General features: G+C 35.1%; 1 protein-coding gene across 22 annotated transcripts in view; it reads right to left on the bottom strand.

Annotated features, from left to right (window-relative positions):
- The window catches only part of LOC126724202 (putative disease resistance protein RGA4), a 213,346-nt gene that overhangs the window by 160,161 nt on the left and 27,628 nt on the right, over positions 1-25,557 (bottom strand). For 12 of the 22 annotated variants that reach the window (XR_007654786.1, XR_007654789.1, XR_007654787.1 and 9 more), the window contains exon 1: positions 5,558-5,834. The exons of 1 other annotated variant lie outside the window; for it this stretch is intronic. The gene's annotated coding sequence lies outside the window, so the exon portion shown is untranslated. Of the gene's footprint in view, positions 1-5,557; positions 5,839-25,557 lie in introns of those variants that run through there. 9 more of the 22 variants (XR_007654799.1, XR_007654798.1, XR_007654797.1 and 6 more) reach the window with 4 other exon arrangements.

The raw sequence follows: 25,557 nt of genomic DNA, 5'->3' as shown, positions 1-25,557 counted from the left end.
TTAAAATTTTTTTCAAACGTAAACATTTTCAATTGAAAATATTTTTAAACGTTTGGTGTGTGTGATTTAAAAATAAAAGTGAGATTTGTGTACTAAACACAAGCCATAAAAATAATGAGACAAAATTTTAACTCTAATCACCCATAAATAAAAGAGATATTAGTGGTTTTTTTGTGTTAATATATATATATATACCATATTTGATATTCTTTTTTATGTTTTAATAATCAAGTCTCGTTATATATTTGTTTAACTCGCCTTATAAAATAATAATTAAGTTTAAGAATATTGATTTAAGAAATATTTTTAAAAATTTTTATAAGAAAGAAAAAAAAACTATTTTAAAATAATTATTTATATTTTTTTTAAAGTGAAATTAAAATTTTTCTTAAATAATTTATTAGAAAAAAAAATGTTGCCCTAAAAGTATCCATTAAAAGGACTATTTAATTTATTTCATCTTATTTGATTTAGGGTCGGATCAACAATTTTAGGAAGCAAAAACTTTAAAAACAGTACTTTCTAATATTTAAATATTAATTAATTATATAATATTTATTTAATTTTTAATATTTTCTATCTATTTTATTTTTTATTTTTGCCTTTTGAAATGAAAATTTTTTAATTTAGTTTTTTTATTCAAGTTTCACTAATATTTCATTTTTTATTGATTAAAAAAAGAAATAAAAAATAATTTATAATACAAAATTATAATTTGACTAAAATAAAATTTTAAGTATAAAACAATCTCAACTTTACTAGATGATATGGTTAGTTTATATTCTAAACTTGCAAAATTGAAATTTATTTATCAATAACTCAATAAATTAGTGCTAACACAAAATAAATTATTCTAAATTCATATTTTTTATTATGATAATTTTTATATGGATATTTAGATTTGCTTAAAATTATTATTATTCAATAAAGGATAATTAATGAAAATATATCAGATAAATATAAATTAAATAAACTGGTTCAAATATAAAAAATTGAAAATTGGTACAAATTGAAAAGTCATACAACTAATTAAAATATATAAAAAAAAATTATAACATTTTTTGATAATAAAAATTATAACATAATAACTAAAGTGGAGGTGGATGTGATATCACATCAACCCACGTGATAGTTGCAAACTTAATCCCTTTCCAAAAATAAAAGTCGCAGACCATATTGGAATAAAAAAAAAGCTATGAACTCTCATGTTAATAACACGACAAAATAGATCGTAAACCGTAAAGTGTAAAGGCTGAAAAAAGTCTGCAGCCTGTATTGGAATAAAAAAAAAGTGTGCAGCCTATATTGGAATGAGAAAAAAGGCTACGGATCCTCTTGTAAATAACACAACAAGATAGGTATTGACATTGTAAACGGTTTACGTACTGTTCATTCAACGTATCTACTGTTTATCTACGGTTGAAATTTGGCGAGGCACTTGCCTTTTTTTTTAGTTTCGAACAGTATCTACAGTACTAGGCGGCACTATAGCTACCGTAGTTACAGTTGTTTTTCCTTCCATTTGTACTTTTTTTTTCATATATTGTTATTTTGACCAAACAAATTTCACAATTAATTATTAAGGTGTGAATTTCTTATAAGTCAAAATAAAATAATAATAATAATAAACTTTCAAAAAATAATAATAATAAAATATAAAACTGTGACTAACCACAACTGAAAATAAATGTTTTGTAAAAATTTTGTGACACTTGTTAAATAAATCTGTAAAAACTACAGTACTTTTGGTGGCATTGTAGCTACAGTTTTTTTTTTTTTTTTTTTTTTTTCCTTCAGTCTTCCATTTGTACTTTTTTTTTCTTTTAAATATTTATAAGAACTCGCATATATATATTGTTATACTGACAAAACAAATTTCACCATATTTTCATAATTATTGAGGTGTTAATTTCATATAAGTCAAAATAAAATAATAAAATATGAAACTGTAACCAACTACAACTGAAAATAAATATTTTGTGAAAATGTTGTGACATTTGTTGGGTGAATGTATAAAAGCTATAGTATTTGGTTTGTTCAATATGTACTGTTATTTTTTTGTGCTTTTTTTCTACAGTATTTTTACACTGTTCATATAGCGGTTTTTACTTCTTTTTTTCCTCTTTTCCTTTTGCTGGGGTCGTGTTACTGTGTTAATCATTTACAAAGTGGAAGTGGGAAACTGAGGGTATGTGAGTGTGAACGCAGTTAGCAGCTGTAGCAAGCAGCAGTGTGAAAACAACATTTCTAAATTCCTAAATCACTAGCGGCTAAAAAAAAAAAAAAAAGTTACGGAGTATGGACCCTATTGTTATAAAACAACAAAATAGATACAGACCCTGCAAACCGTGTAAGTGTAAACGCATGTCGTTTTGTCTGGACTAGGGGACGATGGGGAGAAGGCAATGGGTTATTCAAAATTTTATAATAGGGCAATATGAATGTATGATATATTCTGAATAATTTTTTTTTTTTAAAAATTGATACAATAATATGCGTAGACGTGACAAATAAGTTGGGTTGGATTTGAGTCAGGTAAAAAATAAGTTTAGGTTACGAACGGTTTATTTTAAACTTGTTAGAGCATCCTCAGCAGTGGATCTATACTTTTAGTTATTTAGCACCACCAAAACTTACTTTATCTATTTTACCAACACACATGCTGCAGCAGTAGATCTATTTTAGCTTTCAACACAATAAAATAATATAAACACAATAAAATAATATAACTACTATAATAAAATAATATATCCCACTATCCAAAAAAATCAACCACAAACATCTCTATTATCAGCCACAGCCACAACCAACACCAACACCACCACCAGTTCATAGCAGGAAAAAAAAAAAAAAAAAAAAAAAAAAAAAAAAAAAAAAAAAAAAAAAAAAACCCACGACGAGCAAGCACCGATCACATCGGCGAGCTGGGTCGGCAGAAGGGGTGGATCGGCAGCTTGGGTGATCAGAGTGAGAGAGCGGCGGCTTGGGTGATCGGAGTTGAGAGAGTGAGAGGCCGGAGTAAGAGAGTGAGACCAGAGTGAGAGAGTGAGCGAGCTTGAGAGAGATGTTCAAAGATGAGAGTTAATGAGAGAGAGAGAGAGAGAGGCATTATTTTAATTAACCAGTTGATTAAAATAATTTTTTTTTTTCTTTCATGAACAGTACACATCTATTTTTAGATGTGTACTATAGTAGTGAAGCAAAAATTTTTAGATTTAACTCCACTGTTGGAGCATCATTTTAGCAGCAGTGTAGCTAAAATATAACAATATAGCTACACTGCTGCAAATGCTCTTAGAAATAGGGAGGGTTAGGATTAAGTTCAAGTCATTCCATATTTTTTTATATGATTTTTTTTTTTGTTGAGAAAACATGTACTTGTCATTTGGTTAGAGCATATTGAAGGCAGGGGTGGCATTACCTGCTAGCCAGGGGGTTCATTTTTTAAAATTTTTTATTTGAACCCCCTGGCCTAGCCTTTTTTTTTTTAATTTTATTTTAATTTCTTTATATATAAAATTTAAAAATAAATAAATAAAAATTGTTTTGACTCCCCTAAAATAAATATTTGAACTCACCCTCACCTTAAATTTTGTTTAAATTCAGCTAAAATAAACTTAAATATAATCATTTTAATACTACTTTCACAATATTTTCACAATAATTAATTTCATAATAGAGGTTAAGTGACAAGTTGTAACTAGGTTTTACTTTGACCCACAATTGACATCACTTTTTTACTTTTCTTTTTTTGTCACTTTTTTTTTACCTACATTTAACAACTTGTCACCTATATTTTGTTGTGAAATTTTTTGTGCAAGTGTTGTGTCAACAACACTACTCTTAAAATATTTAATTTTATAATAAAAAATGTTTCAAATTTTAGCTTATTCAACCTCCTATCTAGAACTTTGGCTTACTTTTCCATTGACAGCAAAATGAAACTGTTTTTCCTTGCACTTTTCTTTCTCATCAGCAAAAAATTATATTATCATTCCAACCATCATATCTATATTTATATTTGTGATTATTTCCTCATTTTCTCTATCTCATTTTCTCTGTTCTCTATTTTCTTAGCTTTTATCTTTGTTTGATCAAGTAGTTTTCTTAACTGTTATCTCTGTTTGCTCCAATTCCAAGAGAGTGACCACATGTATGGTTAAAAAGTCATACACTTCAAAAGTAAAAATCACATACTCCTAGTTCTACTCCTAAGTTTGTTATTATTCTTTTTTATCCACACACATATACACTTACATTAAATTAGAGTAGAACTTCTATTCTGTATACAAAAAAAAGTTATTCTTCTTTATCATGTCTTTTTATTTAATTAATATTACATATAAATATAATAAGTTATTATGCATTTAATGGTTGTTGTCTTACTAATCTTTAAACTATTAATAAATTTTTTAGACTATTATATGATATAGCTGTATTGTATAAATTTAATTTATTTTGGATTATTGTATATAATATGGAAGTTGTATATATATATAAAAAAATTAATCATTTTATTTTTTAATCGCCCCATGACAAATTCTTAACTCCACCACTACTGACCCCTCTAGACAAAAATCCTGAAATTGTCACTGATTGAAGGAGGAGGTAAACACCCTCAGTTACTATTTACAACCTAAAATGTCATAAACTCACTCCACCCAGATTTGTAAACATAAAAAAAAAAAAAAAAAAAATTGCAATATATGAGCAGTAAGGTTGCAAAGAAAAGAAATAATATTTTAATCATGTGGTTGTTAGTGAAGAGAAAAAGAGAATAAGGCAGTACTTTTATTATTTTATTAGATAATTTATATTATTTTATTTTATTGGATTTTGTGTAAAAATAAAAACTAGAATATAAGATGAGTTTAAAAATAAATTAAGAAAATAAATAAAGTGATGATTAAGAATGTAAAATAGGTTTTTTTTTTTTTTTTTCTTCGGTGGTTGCTAATGCTCTTAGAGCACTTATATCAGTCAATGATTAATAACGTAAGGGTTACTATTGCATTGCTAAGAGCATTCATCAATGAAGCTAAAAATTTAACTATTTGACACCTCAAAGATCATTTTATCTATTTTTTCTCTTCACACCCAACATCACGTCAATAAATCTATATTTAGCCGCAACAACCACCACCACCTGCAGTCCGCAGCAGGGAAAAAAAACAAAAACAAAAAAAAAGCAACCAAGCAACTAACAAAATACAAAACACAACCACAATCACTACAAATATTATTGTATATCATTCAATAACAAATTCCATTAACAATAAATATATAAATTATATAACACTGCAACAATATACCTCAGACCCAATCAGCCAACAAAAAAAAGGCAGTCACAGTCCCATTCCCAGCAATATATCACATTCTACAACAATATATCACTTTCTAATGTTTTTATTATCAAATGTTATATCTAACGTTTGTTTCCAATGTTTCTTATATTTATATCACAGACCCACAATGATTCCGATTCATCCACAATTCCGATTCAGAATTGAGGCAAGCGAGAGGTGAGGTAGAGAGAGTGAGAGTTTAAGAGACTTACCAGCTGCAAGTAGAAGGAGCTCTTTGTCGTGGGTCTGTGACGGCAAGGTCAGAGCAGAGACTTCAAGATGGGTCTACGGCGTGGGTCGATGGAGTGGGTCAGCGGCTTGGTTCGACGGAGTGGGTCAAGGGCGAGGGCCGGTGACGTTGAGCTTCGGGTGGGCCGGCGGCGGTGAGGCAGAGAGGTGAGAGTTTTTTTTGGTAATTGCAGAGAGGTGAGAGTTGAGAGTTGAGAGAGAGGTGAGACAGAGGTGAGATAAAATAAATAGAAAGGAAAAAGAAACAAACAAATAATATAATATAAACGGAGGTAGAATAAAAAAAAATTTCTTTTTTTAGCTTCAGCTGCAGGGCACAGCTATATATATTTGTGCACGGTAGTAATGAAGGTAAAAAATTTACCAATACCACTACTATTGTAGTTCCCTTTTTGTATATATTGGTTTTTAGCATCACTATTGTAGATACTCTAACTCAAAAGAGAGGATGAGACAAATAGTATTACACATAATACTTTTATGATAACTTTTAAAATTATTTTATCTTAAACATTGCTGTGCATTGCATTGCTAGCTAATAACTAGCTGTGAATTGGTGCTTTTTATACCTTATTTCCATCCCAAAATATTCAAATGATAATAAGTGAGTTTCTCAAAAACAGAGAATATGGGATCTCGTCAGGAAGCAGGTAAGGTACTACTATGGTCACGCTTGGATAGGGAAGCCACGTTGATCCCTCTACCCTCTATTTCTTTACCCAAAAAAATAGATTATAAAAGTAAAAAAACATATATACAAAACATGTTTCTGTTGGGTTTTAGGGTTTGGTTTTTTTTTTTTTTTTTTTTTTTTGGCTCAGGATAAATAAACACATCCTGTTACTGTATGATTGTCCATTTATGCTTTTTTTTTTTTTTTAGAGCTAAATTATAATTAGCACATTTTCACTTTGTCTGAAAACTTAATTTAATCTGTTCATTTCAATTTTGTTCTTGAATTTAGTAATCTAACTTTTAAATTTATTCAATGTTGTCCTCTTATTGTGGTCGATAGAATCATGTCGTTAGTGTCTCCTAAAATGACATAATTTTGATTTTTTAATTTAATATATTACAAAAATTTTAAAAATCAATATCTAAAAAAACCAAAATGAAAAAAATATTATTTAAAATTAAGAAAGGATTTAAACAAAAAGATTACACCAGAACACAAACAAATACACATTAAAATATATATATATACTAACCAAAACTTTCTATGCAAAAATGAAAGAGAAAAAAAAGTGTAGGATCGACATCAAAGCTAAAAGGCTTCAATTATGATTCACAAATTTTAATTACATCTGTAATTGTTTAATTAAAAAAAGGGTGTGAAGAAAAAAGAAATATTATATTTTAATCATACCGTAGTTCACCGATTATATCTATATTGTTTATAAGATGATTTTTTTTTTTTTTTACTGAACTTTTATGTGGTTTAGAAATACTCTTAAACGTTATGTTTAACATAGAAAAAACTTGAGGACAATTTGATAAAAATATGTCTCCAACTCTATTTAAAATTCCTACAAAATAATACACTCTTTTATTAATTCATGTTTTCAAAATAAACTTATACCAAATTTTTATAAATAAAAAAATAAAATTATGATACTAGACCAAAAAAAAAAAAAAAACTCTTTGCACACGCAAAGTGCGTATGATAAGGCTAATTTATAATAGGTACATTAATATGGGTCTAGCTTCTGTCCAGTGGCTAGTATTATTAATTGAGTGTTTGGATTTAGTTTATAATTTGCTACGTTTGCGTTTTGTCCTTTTTTTTTAGCGTGCATGAACAGTAACCGCACTATTCATGCACATGGATTCATTGCGCAGAGACAAAAATTACTATTTATGCACTGTTCACGGGACCCACAACCACTTTTAAAAAAAAAATATTCAAAATGGGTCTCATGGTACTATTCACACATTTAAAAATTATTTTATTACAGTGTTTTCAATTTTCAGTTCAGCAAAATAAGTTATATCCAAACGGACCCTAAACATGTTAGATTGCAGACATGTGTGCAGTAATATATATATATATATATATATACACACATTAGTCTTTACTTTAGAGTAATCTACTGCATACTAATATTATGTTGTTGACCATTTTATTTTAATTAACGGTGGTAGTACTAATTGCCTAATTAAGTGTGCGTTTTGCACGGAAAAAATTTGCCCACTTATTTTACTATTTAGGTTATTTTTGCTATTATTTATAGGTCTCACTATATTTTTTGGTATTATTCAGAAGTCTCATTATACTATTTCAGTTAACTTTTACCTTTATTTATAATACTTTCAACAAAATGTTTTCAATTTCAACAAAATAAATACCTAAACTTTCCAATGTTTTTGTACGAAAAGAATCGTTTTCGGCACGCAAGTCGTAGAGTCAGGGTTAGTGAGTTGTCCTGACTTCTAAGAGCATTCACATCAGCTCTTTTATAAATGAGTAAAATACACATTTTGACCACTTATACACATTTTGAACAAAAAAACACTCCACATCAGTCCGTTTAAAAGTATGTAAACTTTTGTAAAATTATCAACTAGCTACAATATCCATGTAAATTTACACGGGTACTGTAGAATGTGTATTTAGTTTTTTAATAGTTTTTTCTCTCTCCTCTCTACCTGACTCTCACCTCCCTCTCTCTCAGGCGCTGTGCGCTTTCTCTTTCTCTCACAAAAAACCCACTCCATCCTTTCATCCTCAATTCTCTCTCCCTCTCTCACATCTCTCTCTCTCGTTCAAAGCATGCCACCGGAGTTCATAGCGTGGCGAGATTGGCATGTGGCGTGTGGCATGGTTTCGATGGTGGTGGTGTGGGTTTGGGTCAATGATTGATGGCGGCGACGTGGGGAGGTCTTGATGGTGGTTTAATCTGAGTTTATGGTGTGGGTTGGTCTTGGTTTGTGTGGGTTTGCTTGAAGAACTGATTGAAACATTGAAAATAAAAAAAATAAAAAAAAAGTAAAGAGAAGCTTGGCCAATATTCTTTCTTTTCTCTATGTTTTTTTGCTATTTTAAAAAACCCGTCACACAACACTCGGAGCAGGTTGTCCTACATACACACACTCACAAAAGACCCACAAAAGACGTAGAAAAAGAGAGGTATTTGGAGTAAAATATTTTTAAGGTTTTGTTACTGGTTTTCATTAATTTAAGGGTTTTAAATAATTTACTAAAGAAATATCAAGTTACGATTTTATATAAGCTGATTTGTTTCTATTAATGTGAAATACCTTGATGGACAGAAGCATTTCTTGAAAATGGGTTTGCCGATAGTATTTTATGAATCTAGTAAGTTAGCATTAGCAATAATAAACAAAAATTAAGCTAAATTACAAATTTCATTTATACAAAGAACACATCTTTTCGTTGTAATTAGTATGGGTGTGTAAGGGTTGGGTTTGGGGCAAGAATGGTTTCCCAAACGTTGTATAGCAAGCTTAGTCTTCCTGGCTACTGATACTTTTATTCTTATCAAGATTAATTATTTCTCACCTGCTAAATTCTGATTTTCCGTGTTAGTTTTTGTTAGCTTTAATTCCATGCCAATTTGATTGTATTTTTTTTCTAACAATGCGCTGCCTTGTCCACTAAACAATGTATGTTTAAAAATATGTAGGTTAAGATTCTTGGTTAATAATAAAAGATTAAACTCATATACTGTATGTATCTACAATTGAGTCATACAACGTGGTTTTGGTTTATATTCTGTTGAGATAATACATATTTTTCCTGACTCCTCCTCTAAATTAACAATACATATTCTTAAGACAAAGATAAACGGAGTAGTTGAATCTTTCCACATAGGCAGCTAACTATGTTTGTTTAAAATTAAGCATGACAAATTCAAAGTTGATCTGTGTTAAAAAGTTGCCTTGGTCATTTTCTCTTTTCTCTCTATTTTTTATAGCCGCCCAAAGTAGAAAAAGAGAAGTCTTTAAATTAAAAATATTGTTATAGATAATTAACTATTAAAGTTTTGTCACTAGTCTTTAATAATTTAATGGAAAAACATCATGTTATAATTTTTAAGGTGATCTGTGTTATTGGCTTAGAATATCTCTATCATGATCACCTACGTTCCAAGAGTAGCTAATGATTATATATTAGACGTGTCGGTGAATTGGAAATGGATTTGCCAGTTCTATTTTATGGAATGAAACCCCATGATTATTGAGGGTCTTTCTTTGCCACAGTTTTGCCATCACAATGTGTATAATAGCATGTTGTAATTCTCTGTTCAGAAAAAGAGAATTGGGAAAACACATTCCTGGCTCAAGAATTTGAAAAGAACTATGATAAAACCTATTTGATCCCAAGTTGTGCAATTGAGGTTAACCTCACGAAGGTATATGAATATATAATTGGGGGAGTTGGGACCTGCAACACTCACATCTATTGGTATTCCCAAAGCCTTGTCAAGGATTGATTGCAAAATGAACAGCATGCCCAAGATTCACCATCCTTAATAATTCCTTGAACAGAAACTTTAAAGGGAGGAATGCCCAAAAGTCAAGGTTGTCACGATCAAGATCCTAGATAGGATCTTCTCTTGATGACCTACAAGGAAAATAAAAATTTTATGTAATTAAAATTTCCATACTACTAAATACTAGTAATTTTTTTTTTCTAACTTATTCTGACCAAAAAAAAAAAAAAAATTCATACATGAGCAAGGAAGAAAGAAAACCCTTCAATTCATTTAGCATAAAAATTTTCATTGGTTATAGAAACAATACTAATTTTTCTGATATAATATTTTGTACCTTGATAATCACAATCACATGCATTCATCTTAAATAAAGATAAAAGAAAAGATACCCACATGCATATGCTGGAAGAAGGTGGAAATTGCCTCGATCTAGGCCCTATTTGGTAGAATACTTTAAATATACATTTTCAATTTTTAAATAACATTATACATATTTTCATTTACATGTATTTCTGGCATAATATTTTGTACCTCGCATTCATCTTAAAAAAAAATAAAAGAAAAGATACCCACATGCATATGCAGGAGGAGGTAGAAATTATCTCGATCTTCACCCACATCTATTTTTAAAAACTACAAATTACAAGTTGATCGGGACTAGATTCTATGCTAACAATGCGCATGGCATTTTCCTCTTGAGTACATTGAAGAACTAAAACAATGTTTGTTTGAAAATATGCATTGAAGAACTAAAACAATGTTTGTTTGAAAATATGCAAGGCCAATATTCTTTCTTTTCTTTCTTTTCTCTCTGTTTTTTGTAGCCGGCCAGTGATTTTAAAAAACACCTTACACGATAGTCGGAGCAATTTGTCCTACATGCACGCATGACACGCTCACCAGAAAGACAGTAGAAAAACAGAGGTCCTTTTTCATGTGAAATACTGTTAAAAATAATAAACTATGAAGGTTTTGTACTATCAAGTTACAATTTTCTATGAGCTGATTTGTTATTATATTAATGTGAAATAGCTTGATGGACATGTGCATGTCTTGAAAATGCGGGTTTTCCGGCCAGTTGTATTTTAGCAATAAAATCAAATTAAGCTAAATTCTAAATTACATCTTCTAAATTTGATATTTTTCACCATCATATATTTTCTTGTTAAAAAATAGTGAATATATATCTACTAAAAACAAAAACAAAACAAAAAGAAAGCTGTTTTTTTCAGTAAAACAAATTTACTATTATTTTTAATAATATATCTTTATATACCTCTAATATATATGTATATATATAAATACATTTATACAAAGAACACATCTTTTGTGGGACTTAGTAGGGTGCGTAAGGGTTGGGTTTGGGTTATATATATATATATATATATATATATGTATATAAAAGGTTTTGTAAAAGTGCAACTATATTTTTTTTTTTAAATGTGAGCTTTTCAAAGTTTTATTTATCCAAAATAAACAAATTAACTAGTCAATAATGCATACAATACATGATAAATTTTAACAAAATATGATTTTTTTTTTCTTTTTTTTTTGGATCATGCTAACGAGTATCTTTAGGATATTGGTTAACAATCTATTTTAAGAAAGTTTTGACGCCACTTTTATGATAAATGGAAAAAAATCGTCAAAATATTAATTGTTTTTTCTTTTCCATAAAATTTTTTTTAAATAAATTATTAACCAATGTCCTAAGAGTATTCGTTAGCATTTCCCTTTATTTTTCTTTGAATTTGAAATTTAGAGATTATGATAATTATTATAATAATCTTTTACTATGATTGACTTTGAATATGGAACTATCTATTCTAACATTTAATCAAAATATGACTTGATGGTGTTGCTGAAGCCTGAAGAAATCACACACGATATTTGTTTTTAATGAAACAAACTAAATTGTTAGTTTCCGGTAGCAAACCTCAAATCCACAAGAAGTCTCTTCAATCCACAAGGTGATAAATCTAGAATCCAATAGAAAACATAAGATGTTTAAAAAAAAAAAAAAAACATAAGGTAGGTAGGAAACCTACAAATCCTAATTTGACTAAACAACATTAAAGGCTCTTAAAAACAAGGAAATAAATGCCATAAACCTAAAATAACAAAAATTACATAAAATTACCAAAATTAATAAATTACAAAAATATGAGACTGTGTTCATTAGATTTTCCATCTCAGTTTTTGATAGGATTGACGAAATTGTCTACAGACGAGATAAGCCTTACTGACGAGACCATCCCCCAGTGAAGAGCCTAACCCCTACTCATGTCACTGATGAAGACAGGTGGATCATTCAATGCCACCAATAATGCCTTGGACGATTATAGAACCAATTGTACAGACCGTTGAGAGCACATTAAAAGTTCTATTACAAGGCAGGAGGCGTTACCAAAGGAAGACATTAACATCACAATGCCAAGCACAACGGCTAGAATCCAGAGCAACATATATAAAGCTCCCTACACTACCACCACAAGGTACAAAAAACACACAGATACTCTAAAACAATAGCGATTGCCATTTTACTATTTTGTTTCATTTTACAATATACTCTCCCGTTCTGACTTTGGCATCGAAGGTGCTGTGGCAGGCACCACACCGGTGACCATCGTTACGGAAGCAGTCTCGTCAAATTCACAGGCATCTAGGTGAGGATTTGGATTCATCTGGGCACGTTCAATTCGACTGACGAAGTCGCGCTTCATCAGTTTTGACACTAAAGGCTAGTTTGACCTCTTGGACAATGAGAGGGCCCAGCAGTTCAAGGACTTTCCCTACAAGATCAAACGAAGCTCCTTCCGCCACGGTTTTTCTTTCTTTTTAGGAATATCAAACAACCTGTTAAAAATTATTATTGCTATAAAAATTAAAAGTTCATAGACCAAGCTGTCCCTACACAAGGATTGATACATGTGACATGTTGCAATAAATATTCTGAAAATTCAAAACTGTTTGTTACAAAAAATTATCATAAATAAGAAAAGAAGGTGAGAGGCGTATTGCTCAAATTATTGCAAGATGATGCTTGATTTTTGTAGAACTATCTCTACAATCTTTTTGGTTTCAATGCCACACTCTTCTCTGATTTATATATATATATATATATAAAAATTTAGATATTCAATGACATTGAAAGCTCTTGAATATGAAGCAAAACAATGAAAAGAGAATAACTAATGAATATTGGTGGCTATATATGAGGCAGAGATGGATGGATTTAACAACCTGTGCAGGTTCACTAGTGTTCTCGATGGAATTGGGTGTATAGTTATGACTTATTCGGATTTTTTGTTCCTACATGCCTGGGCCCAACGGATAGAGTGTTACTATGATCACATTAAGGTAAAAGACGCTAACTCAGGTCATCTCCTCTACCCATTTTTTGTTCATAAAAAAAAAAAAAAAAAAAAAAAAAAAAAAAAAAAAAAAAAAAAAAAAAAAAAAGAGAGAGAACCTGTGCAGCCAATGGGGTGGCTACTAATACATTGATGTTGAAACTATTTTTTATTATTTATTTGTTTTTCTGTTTTCACTCTTTCTCGGAAATCAAACGAAGCATAAATTTAAAGTTGTCCATAGAATTTTGTGACTTTAAACTAAAGCATATTGGTGCTTTTGATGCACACTAGGCTATAGAAAATAAAATTGAGAAAAAAAGAAAAGAAAAAGAGTTGTACTGTGAAATCTTGTCACATACTACGTGCAAGGTGATAATTCATGAGATTTTTCTAGTAAAATATTAATGATAGCTTATATAGATGGTTAAATTACTAATTGTATCTAAAACTTAAGCCGTTTGAAAGTGGTGAACTTAATCACCCCCCTTATGTGTGAGTCTAAACTCCCCCTTAATTACTCGAACAACTAGTAATTCACAATTTCATTAAAATGGCGAGAGAGTGAGGTAGATATATTCCTTTTAAGTAACGATATCATATAAGCCATATGAGATTATAACAAGGATTTAATTGAGGAGAGGTTGTTGATTACTCTAAGAAAGAATTATACTAGAACAATATCAAATGTGAACAAATTTGCATTGCAGTAGGCAGATGTGGAAGTTGCTCTACCAAATACCACAGCTTTGGATAACATGAAAGTAATGAAAAAGAGTTATTGGTTGGTGTATGAGTTTACTTGCTGCTAAAATATACTACATCTTATTCAGTGAGTATTCCTTTCAGGAAAATTGAGAAAAATCTGAGATATCTTAAATTACATTTTTCCAACCAATGACAACATATAAAATTTTAAGCCCGAGTTTTTTGAATTTTCCTTATAAAAAAACTGAAACTTTGATATTGGATAACACTTTTTTGCATCACTGAAAAACGCTAGATTATTTCCACCAACTTTTATGTGTAAGATGTTAAGGCAAACAGAAAACTCCTTGGGATCATTTTAAACACTAGAAAAAGTTTTTTTTTTTTTTTTTAATTTTTAATTCTAAAATTTTAGACTGTTTTTTCTACCTTTTTCTCTTTTCCCACTGATTAATCATTTAAAAAGTGTGTGTGTGAACGCAGTTAGCATTATAGCGTGAAACAACATTTCTAAATTCCAAAAGCAAATTCGTAGTTAAAACTTTTTTTTTTTAATTTCGTATTATGGGAAGTTAAAACTTTTATGATTTAAATGAATAGAGCTAATTTTTCTTTTTATCAAAATTGAATCAAAGAAGATAGAATATTTGTTTTTAGCAGGACAGTAATACTAAAGGTTTTGAAAGATAATGAGAATCTTTTTACCCAATTGCTACACAATTGCTCCTTCCGCCATACGTTTTATTTATTTATTTATTTATTTAAAGGAATATTGGATATTTAGATGGGTTTGTGGAGCACTGAAAGTGATGAGAGATACAGCTAGCCTTAATAATTATGCCCAGAGAAAAAGTTGGTTTTTATTCTATAACTTTAGACGAGGATTCTAGCATTTTACCCTTATTTTTTAAAAAATTTAGCAATATGTCTCTGTTTTGAAACTATTTAAATATGTGCCCCTGTTTTGAAACTCGATTTTAATAAAATCGAGTTTCAATCAAAAAACTCGATTAGTTTAAAATCGAGTTATCCCAAATGAAACTTAAAAATAAATAAATAAATAATTGTGGAACTCGAGTTTATAGAGCTCGAGTTCCATACCTATAGCTACGTTCAGGGACCCTATTGTGGCGTTTTAAATGGAACTCGAGCTCCATGCACTCGAGTTCCATGCAAGTTTTTATTTTTTATTTTTTATTTTTTAAGTTTGATCACCCCATACCTATTGCTGCGTTTAGGGAGTTCTATAGTGGCATTTTAAATGGAACTCAAGCTTCATGAACTTAAGTTCCATGCAAGTTTTTTTTTTTTTTTTATCACCCCATACTCGATTTTTTACCAATAGAGTTTTTTGATTGAAACTCGATTTTAATAAAATCGAGTTTCAAAACAGGGGTTTAAACCTAAATAGTTTCAAAACAGTGACATATTGCTAAATTTTTAAAAAATAAGGGCAAAATGCCGAAATTCCCAACTTTAGACAGCTTTTTCTCTTTTACTTTAGTTGGGGTCGTGATACTGTGTTAATCATTTACAAAGTGGGAGCAGGAAACCGAGTGTATGTGATTAGTGTGAACGCAGTTAGTAGCTGTAGCGAGCAGTAGTGTCAAAACAACATTTTTAAATTCCTACATCACTAGTGGCTAAAATAAAAAACTTTATAACTTTTAGGATTTAAATGAATCAAATATAAAAACTGTTAAGCATGGCTTAAATATAAAAACATGTTCATAAATAAAATTAACATTGTGGGGTCGGAGAATTTGTGGTCCCGGCCCACTTCATAATAGGGCCCAAGACCCAAGTCGAGGAGAATAATTTCCAAGGACGAGAAGCAAAAATCCAAAAAGGCCAAAATATATAGCCGAGGACGATCTTATGCTTGGCACCTCACAGGAAGCCTAAAGAAAAGGACAAACTCAGTACAGGGGCAGGATAAGGGAGAAAGCTGTCAATACTGTAGTACAGAACCCTGCATCTGACAGGCCCATACTTCTCACCATGTTATTTAGCTTTTACAACCACCCCCAACCACTCGAGGTATGGACTGATGGGACAGGTCTACACCCCAGAAGGTAAAACTTACACGTGGACACTGAGAGAAAAGAGAATACCAGCATAAAAGGGAAAGAGAGCCAAGAGGGAAGGGGATTCCCCAGAAGGAGTCGTCCTACAAAAGGGAGAATGGGAAGAGTACTATGCTCCTCGGACATGGTCTGAGGACCTAAACTCTACAAACAGCACCGACGGGAGGTATAGCTAGGACCACCCTCATATAAACCTCCATAAAAACCACGATTAAACCACTGTCCGGTGACCAAGGCCTAGCCTTTTAACCCCACGCTCTACAAATTGTATTGTTTGGGCCCTTTACGTTCGAGCCTACAATCTTGTGTGGGTCGTTACTAATTGTGTCCCTACAATTGGTGCCGTCTGTGGGAAGGCTTGCGCATTGGCACAGGTGGTGGCGGAGTCAAGCCTTTTTGCCAAATAAGGGTCTGCGAAAGCTCCTCCATTTCCAGCAACACGCTATTGTTGTCCCGACATAAATTTCCGCTAGGGGCTACGCCTCTCAGTGTCAATGGCACGGACAGCTCTAGGGGCTTCCAACATCAAGCTAACGCCCCCCACCTTGGTCGAGGGGCTAGTCTTTGAAAATAAAAAAAAAATGATATAAAAATAATAATACAAGTTTTGGACAGAACCAAGGCCTTGTATGGTCCTCGGACTCAAGCCTATGGGGAAACCAACTACTCAAAAGAAATAATACAAGTTTTGGACAGAACCAAGGCCTTGTATGGTCCTCGAACTCAAGCCTATGGGGAAACCAACTACTCAAAAGAAAAAATGCAAGTTTTGGACAGAACCAAGGCCTTGTATGGTCCTCGGACTCAAGCCTATGGGGAAACCGACTACTCAAAAGAAAAAAGCAAGTTTTGGACAGAACCAAGGCCTTGTATGGTCCTCGGACTCAAGCCTATGGGGAAACCTACTACTCAAAAGAAAAAACGCAAGTTTTGGACAGAACCAAGGCCTTGTATAGTCCTCGGACTCAAGCCTATGGGGAAACCAACTACTCAAAAGAAAAAATGCAAGTTTTGGACAGAACCAAGGCCTTGTATGGTCCTTGGACTCAAGCCTATGGGGAAACCAACTACTCAAAAGAAAAAATGCAAGTTTTGGGCAGAACCAAGGCCTTGTATGGTCCTCGGACTCAAGCCTATGGGGAAACCAACTACTCAAAAGAAAAAATGCAAGTTTTGGACAGAACCAAGGCCTTGTATGGTCCTTGGACTCAAGCCTATGGGGAAACCAACTACTCAAAAGAAAAAATGCAAGTTTTGGACAGAACCAAGGCCTTGTATGGTCCTCGGACTCAAGCCTATGGGAAAACCAACCAAGGCAGTGTATGGTCCTCAGACTCTATCCCATGGAGGGGTTACCCATTAATAATTGGGTTAATCCCTAGATCGAATGGAAGTCCCGGTCTATCCTCGAATCCTCAATACCAAGGGAACTAATGCGATTGTGTTTGGGCCAGGTACAACCATACCTCAGTCCTCGAATCAGAAGCCAGGTGTTATAAAAAACGCGGCCAAAATCCCTCACTACTTGGCAACCCTCTCGGATGGTTTATTTTGAGTTTCTCATTCTCGGACGGCTACCTTAAGCGTATTACAGAACACTCAGCTGTTATCTCGGTTAGTCTCGCTAAGTTTAATTTACTGTGGGTTGGCATTATTATATTTGATAAGGTGGATAAGTTCAGATTAATAGCTTTTTGTTACAAGGTTTCCTGCCCTAAGTATCGTTAAAGAAAAATACACATGTAGTACACCCATTCACAAAGTAATTACAACAGAAAAGAAAAATATTTAGAAGGAAACAGATTCATCTTTTATTAAGACAAGGAAATAGTACAACGTACAATGAAAGAGCTTAAACAAGCTTATACTAAAAACTAACTACCTAAGCAAAAAGAAAAGATACAAGGGAGTGAAGAAGAAGCAGAAGAAAAAGTGCAGAGAAGAGAGATGCAGCAATTCCAAGTCGTTGTCTAAGGAAACCTTTTCCCAATACTTTTACATGCCCATAACACAGGCAACAAAAGAACTTAACGTGGGGCTAGCACCTTTGAAGAACTTAACGTGGGGCTAGCACCTTTGAAGAAAAGGTGCAGGGAGCGGGGTATTCGTAGGTGGCCACGCAGGAAGTTGATGAGTCTCCATATTAGCCACGCTTGCGATAGAGCGGATGGTGCTGACGACGGGAAACCCTACTGATGTCGCACCAGGAATCTGATGCGATCAGTACCTGCTTCGGATTTTGATTGAAAGAGGTAGAGATATCACCCCCACCTTGTAAAAACGGAGGATTGTCTTGAGTCTGTGTCTTCCCCGTCCAGATCGCACCACCTTGAGCCTCGGAAGTACCCAGTGCCTCTGGGGCGGATGTGGTTTCTTCATCCCCACTCGTGCCTCAAACATATTACCCTAAGGGTTGATTGCACTGGAGATGAAGACTGGGAGTACAACTGAAGGATTAGGAATTTGAAGGGGCCAAAGGGTTTATATGCAAAGGGAGTAACCTCCCATCCTACTTATATAGAGGGCGAGCTGGTGGCATTTAACTTTTGCAGGTTTCCAAGAAATGCTACAGACAAGACGATTTTGGCTCAATTTCCAACACCGTCTGCAACCCTAAGATTTGAATATCTTCGTGAAGGCGCGCCTCAAGCACTGAAACGTCGAGGACACCGCATGAGTAGATCTAGAGGGATGTTTCATAATCCGACGCACCTCCCACGCAAATGGAGAAACACCGACATTAATAAAGTAAAGAGCTGGGCAAGCCATGGTTTGAGCCCAACGTCACCAAAACCCTCCTCCCCAACCAGGAGGTCGGGCAGCAGGATTTTGAGGGGCTATTGTGGGGCCGGAGAATTTGTGGTCCCGGCCCACTTCATAATAGGGCCTAAGACCCAAGCCGAGGAGAATAATTTCCAAGGACGAGAAGCAAAAATCCAAAAAGGCCCAAATATATGGCCGAGGACGATCTTATGCTTGGCACCTCACAGGAAGCCTAAAGAAAATGAGAAACTCAGTACAGGGGCAGGTTAAGGGAGAAAGCTGCCAATACTGTAGTACAGAACCCTGCATCTGACAGGCCCATACTCCTCACCATGCTATTTAGCTTTTACAACCACCCCCAACCACTCGAGGTATGGACTGATGGGACAGGTCTGCACCCCAGAAGGTAAAACTTACACGTGGACACTAAGAGAAAAGAAAATACCAGCATAAAAGGGAAAGAGAGCCAAGAGGGAAGGGGATTCCCCAGAAGGAGTCATCCTACAAAAGGGAGAATGGGAAGAGTACTATGCTCCTCGGACACGGTCCGAGGACCTAAACTCTACAAACAGCACCGACGGGAGGTATAGCTAGGACCACCCTCATATAAACCTCCATAAAAACCACGATTAAACCACTGTCCGGTGACCAAGGCCTAGCCTTTCAACCCCACGCTTTACAAATTGTATTGTTTGGGCCCTTTACGTACGGGCCCACAATCTTGTGTGGGTCGTTACTAATTGTGTCCCTACAAACATCATGCTTGATTTTTTTCTGTGTCTTTTTTATTTTATTTTATCTTATCTTAGCATGATGCTAGATTTAAATATATATTTATGTTTATACAAGTATAAAAATCTTCTTAAATATATTAAAGATTTGAAAAATAGTTATTTATAAATAAAAAAAATAATTCGAATGATAGCTATTAGCTAGTAAGAAATTGTGTACATCAAATAGAGAATACTTGTTTTTAGCAAGACAACAATACTAAAGTAGCTGTGGATGTGAGTCTTGCTTAGAATATCGTATTCGATATATAGTAATCTAGGAGGGTAATCTTGTTGAGCACTTTCCTAGTAATTATCCTTTTAATGGTGGTAGCATCACACAAAAAAAAAGAGCAATTATATGAGGTCAGGTTAGCATCAACAAAGCGCAGAACTAAGAATTCCACCACAGCTAGCCTCAATAATTATGACCAAAGAAAATGTTGTTTTTTATTCAAAAACTTTAGACTTTTTTTTTTTTTTTTCCTTTGACAGTGTCGTGTCAGTGTTAATCATTTACAAAGTGTGAGTGTGAACGGAGCAGCATCAAGCAATAATGAAACACATTTCTAAATTGCAAAAGCACTGGCGGCTAAAAAAAAAAGTCAAAACTTTTCTTATAATTTTTGTAATACTTCTAGGATTTAAATGAATAGAGCCATTTTTCTTTTTATCAGAAATCAATCAAAGCTGTTGAGTCCAACTCAAACTTAAGCTCATTTTAATCACTTAAACAGAGTTCAAATATAATAACATGTTCATAATAACATTATGCTTGATTTTTTCTTTTTTAATCAAAGTATGACGCTTGATTTAAGTATATATTTATGTATATAGGTTTCTAAAAAAAAAACAAGTATTTATGTATATACATGCATAAAATCAACTTAAATATATTTAAGATTTAATTGAATAAGGTTTTCAAAAAAAAAGAAAAAAAGAAGAAGATTTAATTGAATAAGTGTATAAACAAGTTCATAAGGTCTCACAAAATTCTTTTAGCCATTTTTATAAATTGTTGAATTGGAGGGTGATTATTTGTAAGTAAAAAAGTGAAGATATTAGTGGGCTCAGATGATAACTTGTAACGACCTTGCTCCAACTGTGTAGATATTGTCCGCTTTGAGGCCCGTATCCCTCATGGTTTTGTTCTCCCCCAAAGCACACAGCAGTGGGGGAAAAGGTTTCTACACATTGAAGGGAGGTCATTCCTTATAAACACATTCTTATGTGCTTTCCTAGGCGATGTGGGATTCCATGGAATGCAAGACCCCCCCTTTTTGGGTCACTACATAACTAGTAAGAAATTGAATGCACCAAAGATAGATTATTTGTTTTTAGCATGATAACAATACTAAGGTTTTGAAAGATAATGAGAATATTTTTACCGTCCAATCTATTAATTAACACAGCATCGCATTATTGCTAATTTTCTACAGAATTGCTTCTTCCACATTCAATCTTTCCCATTCAATTAATCCCTACACCACATGTAATTGTTCTAATTCCATAATTATGGAGAGAGGGTGTCTGAGTACGATTGAAGAGCCTTTGTTCTAATTTCTTGTGTTTGTTTGGGAACTCTTATTCTTGAGAATATAAATTAATAAATAAATTACAATTCATAATTTATACGAGCCTTATCACATGTGTTTTGCGCATGCAATGAGGCTCTTTTTTTGTAGTTTAGTTTTTTGAAGGAACTTGTGGTAGTCATTTTTTTTTTAGAACATGGGGTAGTTTTTTTTTTTTTTGTTTTTTTTTTATTTTATTTTATAGGAACATGGAGTAGTTTTGGTTGTGTACATGGGGAAGTGAGAAGTTTTATAGAATATGGGGTAGTTTTATAGACATGGGTAGTTTTGTTTTTAATTTTTGTCAATTTATTGTTTTAACCCCATTTCTTACGTTTCAAGAATAACGATAAGTTAATTCAATTAGGGGTATTTTTCACAGTAAAAAATGCTTTAACTAACTTTCCGAATCCTTTTAATATATAGAGATAATTATTGTGGGGCCCGGCCCAAAATAATGGGCTAGTTAAATACGGGCCCGTCCGAGAAGCATCGTGTCCGAGGAGAAATCATAGCCAAAACATTATTCAAGCCCAACTGTGGCAAAAGAAACCTGTCCGAGGAATAACACCTCCTCGGACACTACGAAGTCCAGACCAGGAGCTCGCCCCAACCACTGCAGCTCATCCTCCAAGCATATAAAAAAGAATAAAACCCAAAATATCTCATGGAAAGCTGCTACCACCACATTAAATGTGTCACAACCACCCTCTTGGCCGCATTAATGAGGAAAAGACCCCTGAACAGTTCTACCTTGGCCACTGCAACTCACAAGGGAGTGATAAAGGTGTCTGATAGGACAGGTGCTCAAGTGGGGGCTTAGATGATCAACAAGTGTAAGGTTCAGATAAGAATAAGAGAGCTATATAATGTAATGGAGTCCCTCAAAGAGGGGGACGAGAAATGTATTCAGCACTCAGGAAATAAAATCTTCTGTGGAGAATCCATTCTGGTGCTTTTATTCCTGCAACAATATTTTCCATACATCAATCCGACTAAGCTCGCTGAGGCTAAGTTCTTCGACCCATCCTCTACAAGTATTTATTATGTGTTGCGCCTTGGGCCAAGGCCTGATCAATAGGGTTTGGGCCAGGAAAATCGTGCAACTACAATTGGCGCCGTCTGTGGGAAGAACTAGAGCATCAGCTAGCACAACAGTCGAGTATGGCAGAACTAGGCGCACACCAGGAGAATCCTCACCAGGTTAACTCCCAACAGACACAACCCGCCGAGTCCCAGAGGCAAAATGACCCCACCAACCCAGGCGGCAGGGGGAATCGTGAGGGAAGTGTGCATACTATCCGGACGAGCCAGAGTCACACTCAGACAGGTAGTCACGTGTCCCAGAAGCGAAATAGTCATCAGGCCATGCAACGAGAGATAGATGACCTGAAAAGGGAGTTACGACGTGTGCGGCGAAAACGATCTCCCTCTGACTCAGACGAGTCTTCTAATGCGGAGGATGCGAGTTACTGACGGAGGTCAAGGATCCCCCCAAGTGAAACCTTTTCCTACGAAAGGGAACCACGCCCTGTACGGAAATATGAGAACCCATCCAGCAAGGGTTCGGGGAACGAGGTTATGAAGAAGGCGCTGGACCAGGTTTCAAGATCACCCTTCACGTATAGAATTGAAGGGGCTAAGCTGCCTCGACGCTTCAACCAACCGGCGTTCGCCATCTATAACGGCCAAGCAGACTCGGTAGAGCATGTGAGCCAGTTTAACCAGAAAATGGCAATCTACTCGCAAAATGAAGCCTTAATGTGCAAAATCTTCCCATCCAACTTGGGATCAATGGCGATGAGGTGGTTTAACAGCCTGAAGACAAATTCCATAGGCTCCTACAAGCAGCTCACTCAGGCTTTCTGCTCCCGTTTTATCACAAACACCAGAGTCCCTCAACCTCTTAGTTCATTATTGTCCTTATCCATGCACGAAGGAGAAACCTTGAAAGCATACTCGGATAGATATTGGGAGGTGTATAACGACTTAGATGACAACCACGATGATGTTGCTATCAGCACGTTCAAAAGCGGCCTCCCCACCAAGCATGGCTTAAGGAAATCCCTCACTGGTAAACCAGTTGCCGACGTTCATCAGTTGATGGATAGGATCGACAAGTACAAAAGGGTGGAGGAAGATCAGCTGCAAGGAAGGGGAAAGGAAAAGGTCATTCCCCCCAAAGCAAATGACTTTAGGTCGGAACGGTATAACCCTAGCCAGCCGAGGAGAGATTTTTCGCGACAGTCTGGACAGAGCCACCCACAAACAGTGAATGCCGTGTTCAGGGAGCCAGTACAACAGGTGCTGGAGAAAGTAAGGAACAAGCCCTATTTTAGATGGCCAGGAAAGATGGCCGGAGACCCTTCCAAACGTAACCAGGACCTGTACTGTCACTACCATCAGGACCATGGGCATACCACTGAGGATTACAGGAATCTATGGAATCACCTAGATCAGTTGGTCCGAGAAGGGAAGTTACGTCACCTTTTGCACCCCTCGAGCGGCCATCCCGGTCAAGCAATACAAGAGTCTCGAAAGGATGTGTCCTTAAGACCCCCCACTGGAACGATACATGTCATCCTCGTTGCACCAGGAAGAATTGGGCCACCCATCCCCAGGGTACTGGCTGTTGATCGGCTCCCCTCCGAGGACAGGCATAGGGAACCCAAAAGGTCGAAAAAGCGAAGCTCTTTGATACTGGGATTCTCGGACGAGGATAAGAGAGGAACTATTCAACCTCACGACGATGCCTTAGTGGTTACGTTAAGAATTGGAGGCTTCGATGTGAGAAGGGTGTTAGTAGACTTGGGAAGTGCGGTAGAAATAATGTACCCTGATCTATACAAGGGGCTGAACCTGAAGCCGGAAGATTTGGCAGCTTATGATTCCCCCCTTCTCAGCTTCGAAGGGAGGATTGTTACACCAAAAGGGCAGATCCGACTACCCGTGTAGACTGGGTCGGAGGTGGTGGAGGTAAATTTTATCGTGGTCGACGCTTACTCTCCCTACACCACAATAGTTGCCAGGCCATGGATCCACGCCCTAGAAGCCGTATCCTCCACACTCCACCAAAAAGTAAAATACCCATCCCGAGGACAAGTAGAAGAGATCCGAGGAGATCAGGCTGTAGCCAGGAAGTGTATGGTTGCCGCCATCTTACATCGGCCCGTTGCCGAGTCCTCGGCCCCACAGAGCTTATAGCAACCAGCCTCCTCGGCCAGGCAAGGGGACGGACTAGCCGAGGAGATAAGATGTGAAAGTTTAGATAAGATCGCTGTCGACAACGACCCGGATAAGTTTTTTCCGGTCGGCTATGAGTTGCCTTCTCAAGAAAAAGAGGAACTGGTCAGATTTCTCAGAGGAAATGTCGACGTGTTTGCATGGGATGCCTACGACGCCCCGGGAGTTGATCCTAGCCTTATTTGTCACCACCTGAACGTCAACCCCTCTTCCACTCCAAAGAAGCAGCCACCCCGACGCCCTTCAAAGGAACATGCTAGTGCCGTAAGAGACGAGGTGGCAAAACTAAAAAAAGCAGGGGCTATTAAAGGGGTCTTTTACCTCGAATGGTTGGCAAACACGGTGGTGGTAAGAAAGAAGACAGGGAAGTGGAGGGTCTGCGTGGACTTCACGAACCTGAACAAGGCGTGCCCAAAGGACCCATTCCCCCTACCCCGAATTGACAGGTTGGTGGATGCAACCGTGGGTCACCCTCGGATGAGCTTCCTGGACGCCTTCCAGGGCTATCATCAGATCCCCCTTGCGCTAGAAGACCAGGAGAAGACGGCTTTCATGACGCCCATCGGAAATTATCACTATAAGGTGATGCCGTTTGGGCTGAAGAACGCAGGCTCAACCTACCAGAGGATGATGACCCGGATGTTCGAACCACAACTGGGCAAGATCATTGAGGTTTACATAGACGATATGGTTGTAAAGAGTAAAAGGGTGTCTGAGCACGTGAAAGACCTCGAAAAAATCTTCGCTATCTTAAGGGAACACCGGTTGCGGTTGAATGCTTCCAAATGTTCATTCGGGGTCGGGTCGGGGAGATTTTTAGGGTACATGGTAACCCACAGGGGAATAGAAGTGAGCCCCGATCAAATTAAAGCAATAAACAGCCTACAGGCTCCTCGAAACCCGAAGGAAGTGCAGAAGCTCACTGGTATGATTGCAACATTAAACCGGTTCATATCGCGGTTAGCGGATCGATGTCGACCTTTTTACCTCCTAATCAATAAATGGAAA

The sequence above is a fragment of the Quercus robur genome, chromosome 4 (assembly GCF_932294415.1).
Source record: "Quercus robur chromosome 4, dhQueRobu3.1, whole genome shotgun sequence".
Taxonomy (NCBI): Eukaryota; Viridiplantae; Streptophyta; class Magnoliopsida; order Fagales; family Fagaceae; genus Quercus; species Quercus robur.
The sequence above is the reverse complement of the archived record's forward strand: the minus strand, read 5'-3'. Positions and strand labels throughout refer to the sequence as shown.